This window comes from Crocuta crocuta, unplaced genomic scaffold, assembly GCF_008692635.1.
Source record: "Crocuta crocuta isolate KB4526 unplaced genomic scaffold, BGI_CrCroc_1.0 scaffold114, whole genome shotgun sequence".
Classification (NCBI taxonomy): Eukaryota; Metazoa; Chordata; class Mammalia; order Carnivora; family Hyaenidae; genus Crocuta; species Crocuta crocuta.
The window spans coordinates 830,584-838,318 of NW_027530000.1; the positions used below are offsets into that span (position 1 = coordinate 830,584).

The 7,735-nt window shown below is 51.9% G+C and overlaps 1 long non-coding RNA gene across 1 annotated transcript; it reads right to left on the bottom strand.

Moving 5' to 3' along the window:
• Window positions 1-3,744: 3,744 nt before the first annotated feature.
• LOC144231186 (uncharacterized) lies at window positions 3,745-7,400 on the bottom strand. The gene is made up of 3 exons (XR_013335006.1): window positions 6,902-7,400; window positions 6,408-6,480; window positions 3,745-4,956 (listed from the first exon to the last, which is right to left on the bottom strand). It is a non-coding gene; the product is annotated as an uncharacterized LOC144231186 (long non-coding RNA).
• Between the last annotated feature and the right edge of the window lie 335 nt (window positions 7,401-7,735).

A 7,735-nucleotide genomic window follows, 5' to 3' on the forward strand; every position in this document is an offset into this window, starting at 1 on the left:
CCACAGTCCTCCTTTCCCTGACAACTGCTTTCTGTCTCTATGGATTGGCCTATTCTGAGCATTTGATATAAAAAGAATCACACAATATGTGACATTTTGTGACTGCCTTCTCTTTCATTTAGCATAGGCTTTGAGATTCATTCATGTTTTAGCATGTATCAGAGCTTTGCTCCTTTTTACAGATGAATAATATTGGACTGTCTGGATATATCATATTTCGTTATCCATCCGTCAATGGACACATTCTAGAGCCTTGAGTGTGCTGGTCAATGTTCTAAGTGCGGGGGTTAGCTGGGGAGTGCAGGGTTAGCGGTCTCTCACCGGATCCCTGCTTCAGCTCAGCTTTATTCGTGTGGGGGAGACCAGCCCTTCAGAGCATAATTCATGTGAAGGAAATGGTGCCGGTCAGTGGGAGAGGCTGCCATTTACATCAGGTCATCATTCATTTGTTCACTTAATAAGTGGCCTGCTGTATTCCAAGTGCTATTCTAGACACTGTACACAATCCCTGCTCTCATGGGCACTGACATCCTGTCAGAGAACCAGACAACAGAAATACAAGACAGGAAGTGAGGAGTTCAGAAAAGGGCAGGTAAAGGGACGGTGTGGAGGCATGCTGCTATTCGAGATGGATGGTTTGTTCGAGCAAACACGTGAATGAAGTAAGGAGACATGCAGGTCACTGTGCGAAGTATTTCAGGCAAGGGAACAGCAAGGAGAGCCACGTCTTCCAAGATTTCTTTGAGGAAGTCCTAGTTGAGCTGAACTGCATGACGAGGAGGCAGGCATAGAAGCGTCTGGAGAAGAGCTTTACCAGGAAAGGAATCAGCGCATCCAGAATGGGAGGGGGTCTACGATGAGACTGAGGGGGCAAGCTGCATAGGGTCTGCCGGAGTAGTGGGAAGCCACTGGTGGGTTTCAAGCTCACCATCTTGAGAAGACAAACACAAAAGAAAAAATCAGAGTGCACACAGGTTAACAGAGAGGCAGCAAGGAGCCGCACCCTGTGCCACAGGGAAGATGCCCAGTAAAGTGATATCTAAGCTGAGTCTTTAAATTTGTCCGTGCACTCAACCACCAGACACCAGGCAGCCGACAACTATCAGATGCTTGTCCACGTCACATGTTTTGGCCAAGTATCCAACAGTGAAAAAGACAAGATGATACCTGCCCCGGATAATGGGGGGTGTGGTGGGGGCAGACAGACAGTAAACACACGTTTACTTTGCAGTAATGACAGGCACCAGGAAGAACACCCAGCAGGCTAACACCAGAATGGCCAGACAGAGGGCTGTGTGTGGTGAGGTGTCCAGGGAGCACCCTTTGAGCAGCATATCTGCACTGAGATCACCGTCTGTGCTCTGCAGCCAGGGTCGCTCTTCGATGGCCCAGATGTAGGAAGGCCCTGCAGGTGGGGTGGGCAGAAAGGGAGATTTTTCTGGGGGTGGGGCGGGGCCACCCAGTGCCAGGCCTTCCTGGGACACGATACTGTTATTCTTTGCTGTGTAACAAGCCACCCCAAAACATAGTGGCTTCAAACAACTACATTAGTTCTCACAGTTATATTGTAAGTGTTCTAACAAAATGACGTGACCTGAATTTGTAGCATTTACCAGTTTCCAGTGTGAACCCTCTCCCAGCAGGGCAGATTTCCAGCTACCAGGGTGAGGTCCACAAACGGAGGGTGGGCAGGGGTGCGCACCATCACAGAGAACCCCCGCCCAGCAGGCACCCTCGAGACACACTCAATGGTTGGGTGGAAGAAATTCATTGGGAAGGGGGGAGTCCCGAGTGCTTATTACCTTTGTCGTTAATGTAACTTACGAATTCCAAACTTGTTTGGTTTTTAAATGTCTGTGTTTAGGTGACTGGCTCACAACACTGCTGATGCCAGAACGATGATCTCCTGGGAGCTGGCGAGGCAGCTCTTCTGTAGGTCACCGGGGCTCGTGCTGTGGCCGGCCACCCTTCAGAACGGAGTCCCCCTCACCCTCCTCTCAATAGCCGGGACAGTGGCTGGCAGCAGGAAGGAGTGCACACGGCTTAGCTGTGCTGCATCAAGGACCGTGGGACTAACTGCATGAGTGTGCCTAGGCTCCTCCATGTGCCCCCCGCCCCCCCATGGGCTGGCATCTACGGGGGCGTAACCGAGACCCGCCCAGCACTCCTCCTGGCCTGGCCAGCAGGATTCCCGCTGGGGTCAGGCCTGGGCAGCCTGAGGTCTGGCTGCTGGGTCAAGCCCCAGAGCTGCTGTCCAGCAGCCACTCCTTCCTGGTGACAACGCTTGATGCTCCTCTTCCTCTTGCCTGAGGCCACTCCACCTGCCTGCTGAGTGCCGCCTGCCAGGTGGGCGGGAGGCTCTGCTCTGGCCCGTTAGTGACTAGGTCAGGGGCGGGTTTCCATTTGAACCAGTGGGGAAGTTCACGGCTTCTGCCTGCTGGAGGCTGAGGTCTAGAAGTTGCTACCACAAACAGAGGGAGGGAAGGGTTCCCACGTGGTGCTCAGTCTCCCGCATCTAGCCACACTTGAATCCAGATCTGCGCTGGGCTTTCTAAGTCCAGCCAGCCCCCCATTCATTTTCTCCCTCCAGCCTGGAGGCTGGCTTCCTGCTGCTGGTGTCCCCCACGGCCATCCAGACTCAGAGCCGGGCTTCTCTGGGCCTCCTCTCTGCAGGCTGCATGCTGACCCTCTCCACCGCTTCGGTTTGGTTGCTTCCCGGAGGCGCAATCCGCCAAGGTCGCTCTGCCCCTCTCAGCTCTGGGCCAGTGGGCCTGACCCCATCAGCTCTGCTGGATTCTTGGCTGCACCCAGTAAGGCCTCCTCCCCTCACAGCCTGGAGTCGCAGGCCAGGCCAGGCTGCTGGGCAGCCCCTTAAGGGGGCACCACTGATAGAGACACAGGGAGGGTTGGCCCCTCTTCTGATGGGGACACCAGAGCCCCAGAGGGACACACTCGGGATGGGCTGGGGGAGGCCGTGGGAGGAGGAGGGGGCAGGCAGCAGAGACCCCGCCGGGCCTGCTCCAGGCTGGGGCCCACATACCTGGAGGCGAGCACACAGGTGAGATGCTGTCCACTCACACCAAGGCAGCCTGTGCCACCAGGTCAGACACAGGCTGGGCTCCAGCCCAACTGTAAGGTGGGCGGGAGGGTGTGGATGAACAGAAGAGTCATAAAAACATCATAAATACTGGCCACCCAGGACTGTAAAACAGCCCAGAGAGTAACTGCCCTGGTCCCCAAGCTCCCCACGAGCTAGAGCAGGCCAGCTCTGTGCTGACCTCCCACCCCTGTTAGGAGCGAGGAGCCCAAGTCCCACCAGAGCCGGCCCCGCCCTGCGGACCCAGCAACCCATCATGACATGTCCCCTCCCCTCAGGAGGAGCCACTGCAGACCAAGTAAATCCCATGCCCTTCTTAAACCTAGGCTTACAGAGCTGGTAGAACGCTAAAGGGCCACATCTTTGCTCTTACTTTTCAGGAGAAAAGGGAGTGACGACGCGGAGGACAGGGCTCGCTCCTGCGCGGGCCACGCCCAGGACTTAGACACAAAGCCACAGCTTCAACGGGTGACCAAAAGGCTGTCATCTGGCATAGGACCCAAGAGATCCTATGCCTCTCCCCTCTTCCCGAGTACTTAGACCTGGGCCCCGCCTCGCGCTCGCCTGAGCGAGGCTGCAGATGGGACCCTGGGGAGCCAGGAGCAGGGAGCAGCAAAGGGCAGGAGCCCAGTGCACGGACAAGCGTGTAGGGAGAGAAACAGACACGGCTTGTTTATTAGAATACGGAAGGAGGCCTTTTCCACAAACAGCGCTGCTTCTCAGAGTCTGTATCAAGAGCAAGACAACAGTTGAAAATCCTATTCCTGAGAAGAAGCAAAAAGTTACAATTTTGCAAACAAAAATAACAGATGATTTCAACAAACGATAAAAAACTTTTTTTTAACAAAGAACAAAATTTCAAGTATCATTCCAGATGACATGGCAAACCCAACGAAGGAGACGAGGTCTCGCCCACAAGGTCCCCGGCACTCTCAGGGCAGGGGCCGCCCCAGGAGGGCCGGGGCACCCCGGGGCCGAGCTAGCCCAGCAGGGAACAAAGACCACGGGGCAGCTCAGCAGGGCCTGCGGCTGTGCCCATGGAGAGAGAAGCGGGCACCAGGGCTCTGCTCCACAGCAGGCTGAGGGTGGGAACGACCCACCTTACCCCCTTCTGGGACCGGGCCACGCGCCTAACGCTGGGGGTCTAGGGTTAGCGGTTCCGGACGTCTGATTTTTTCCTTTTTGTAATAAACAGAAACACGTTTATTCCTTCAAATCCCCTACTATCCCAATTTTAGTCAATTTGCAAATTATATATTATATTACTTGTGCTACAGTCTGTGATAAATCTTGCTAGAAGATCAGCACCAAACCTCTGATAAATACAAGCGCCTAGGAGCCGTGGCTCTCCCCGCGCAGGGCCTTCGCTGTGCCCACAGGCTGTAAGCCCTTTGCCCGCTTTCCCTTCAATGACAGGACCGTTCTGACAGACTTTCTTTTTTCTCCCATGAGAGCTTCCTTGAAGAGAGACGTCTGTCCTAGCCACAGTTTTGGGAAAGGTCCAAAGAGCAAACCTGAACGTCATCGTCTGAGCGCGAGGGGGCGGCTGATAGCAGTTCTTCTGGCTGATGGCGCTCTGGTGGCCCCAAGGCCAGAGGAGGGGCTGTTCGTGCCACCCCAGGCCTCTCAGGCCACTGTGGGGAGGGTGGGTCTCGCGCCACAAAAGAAAAAGCCACACTACAGTGCCGGATGTAGAGACCCCCAGCACTCCCTGGGGGACTGTAAAATGCCCTTAAAATGTTCGTATCCGGTATTTCCTGAACACACGGTCGCTGAATTCCACTACCCCCACGCCACCTTGGTGCCTCCTACATGCTCAGTTCTTGAACCTTGTCTGTTCACAGATATGATTGAATTTCCTGCAAGAAGAAAAAAGTCAAATTATACAAGTCGGCATCAAGAAGCATTCCAATAAGTGAATTTGGGGATCACATGCCGGAGGAGCTTGATGAGAAACTGATCGCGCACACGGGGTAGCTCACAGTGGCATGGCCTAATCCCACCAAAGGCATGAACCCCTACGGCAGCTTTCTTTTCCTTCTTAAATTTTAAAGCCAAACTTTCAATTTTTTTACTTTTTTAAGTCACACATTTTCGGGGGCACCTGGGTGGCTCAGTCGGTTGAGCATCTGACTTCGGCTCAGGTCATGATCTCGCGGTTCGTGGGTTCGAGCCCCACATCGGGCTCTGTGCTGACAGCTCAGAGCCTGGAGCCTGTTTCAGATTCTGTGTCTCCCTCTCTCTCTGCCCCTCCCCCGCTCATGTTCTGTCTCAAAAATAAATAAACTATAAAAAATTTAAAATAAGTCACACATTTTAGGTAATTTTCTTAGAGAAGAGACTCAAAGCTGTGCCAGTTCAAAATACCCCAGGCACCGTGGGCCACCGGGCAGGGCAGGACCAACAGACTCGCCCACTGGGTGCCAGTGCCACCACCTCCTTCTTTGTGATGAGCAGGGGATGCCCAGAGGAAGACCCATGTGCCCTTCCTATCCTTATCTGTGTCTTTATTAAGAAAGACTGGCTAGTTACTAGTAAAATCTCTTTCCCTATAAGGAAATGGTTTCCGAGACACTATCTATGCTCAAATAGAAAGCAAGGTGTTTATTCCACAGAATCAGTCCTCCAGGGAGCCTTCACTTGGGGCCTTATCTCCTGCATGATGGGCACAATGTCAGTAACTTTGATGTGAACCACAAGTGACTGGGGAATCACAGTAGCCTCAAGAAGCATCAATCCATGAGGTTGATTTACACGACACCTCACCTATGGTTTGAAAGCGCAGATAAACTCACATCTGCAGATGAGCCCGTGTGGCAATGCAGATGTCACTGGAAGTAGGACAGTGCCCAGTGACAGCCGCCGAGTTAGAGCCAACACAGACCTGTGCTCACGGCACCAAACGCAGACCCGGGGCAGCGGCATGTACACAGGCCGGAAGTTCTCAGTGACCACGGCCACAGAGTCACAAAGCACTAATCCTCCAAGGTGTCAGTGGGAACAACAGGTGTGTTCATTCTGCAGACACAGAGGTAACGTCTGCATGCAAACGCTTCATGAAATGAGAACAGAAGAGCAGAGTTTTGAAACAATAACACTAGGACTTTATACAAACAGAAGTAAATGACTATATTTACAAGTAAATAGTTAACTAGTTCATGAAGATCTCTAAAAGCTGAGGTATCAACTTGGCCAAAACACTTAAAAGAAATAAAATCGCCTTCCTGGTAGGAAAACGGGGGTCTGCCTTTCTGCAGGGGGCCACTCTGGCGCCCTCCCCGGCCCTGGTTGTCCGGCGCGTCTCACTCACATCGCGTGGTGGGCCTTCACCTGAGTGCGGCAGTTGCGGCCCCAATAGCAGTCAGGACGGGATGTTACAGCCACTGGGGAGAGAAAAAGTCATGTGTGTGTAATACACAGCCGATCACAAACACAGCTAAGCCAATTTAAGTAAAGACCCAAAGAGAAACAACTACAGTTGTAGCATTCTGTCACACTTTATAACTAGTTTCCTTGCATGTTCTAAGATTCCAAGGGGAAAAAACAGTTTAATTGAAAGCCCAACTTAGGAAATAAGACTTCTACAATGGTCTATAGGTTGTTTTTGTGAATCTTGTTTTAGAAACGTGTGTCACAGCCAACAGGCCCAGAACCTGAGCTAACTCGGGGTCGAGGATGGCCTGGGAATAAGCATGGCTGTCAGGCAGCCCATCTTCCCTGTCTTGTCCCTGCTGATACCCACTGAGAACGCAGAAGCCCATCTAGACTAGACAGAGCTGAGTCGGGGGGTGAGGGACTTCTTACCTGGCAACTCGGAAGCAGGAATGTTCTGCCGATATTGGTAGGTCAGCTCTCGGAAGCTTCTCAGGCCACAGCAGTAACAGAGTACAGTGTTCCCTGTGATTCTGTAATCTGGAAGGACACAGCCTCATGTGGGCATGGCAGCCATCAGGCTGCGTCATGTTTCCAGAGCAGCAGAACAGCTGTGGCCTCCTGCAAACCAGTGGGTAACCAGTGCGCCGACCCATAGATGGGGTAGAGACAATGGGCCAGACTCTCAGAAAACAAGAACAAAACCAATCTCGATACCAACTGATTTCCTCACAGCAAAATAATTCCACTTGGGTAAAAAATTCAAACACTTTAAAAATCCAAAAAAGTAGCAGTGGATTCAGTTAAGCGTCCAACTTTGGACTTTGGCTCAAGTCATGATTTTACAGTTGGTGAATTCAAGCCCCACATGGGACTCTGCTGGCAGCATGGAGCCTGCTTGGGAGTCTCTCTCTCCCTGCTCTCCAGCCCTCCCCGCCTCCACTCAAGCACACAAGCTCGCACGCGCGTGCTCTCTCTCTCTAAGTAAATAAATAAGCTTAAAAAATAGAGCATTTTAAAAAAATCATAATAATAGAAATAAAAATTTTAAAAAGTACTAAGAGGAATGAGTATTATTTTTCTCTTGAGCTATCATGTCACAAGAATGGACCTATAAATCTGACTACTGACAACTTAAACACCACAATGGAAACACATGTAACAAAGGTGAGATCCTTTTTTTTTTTTTTTTAAACGTTTTTTTTATTCATTTCTAGGAGAGAGAGAGACACAGCGCGAGCAGGGGAGGGTCAGAGAGAGAGGGAG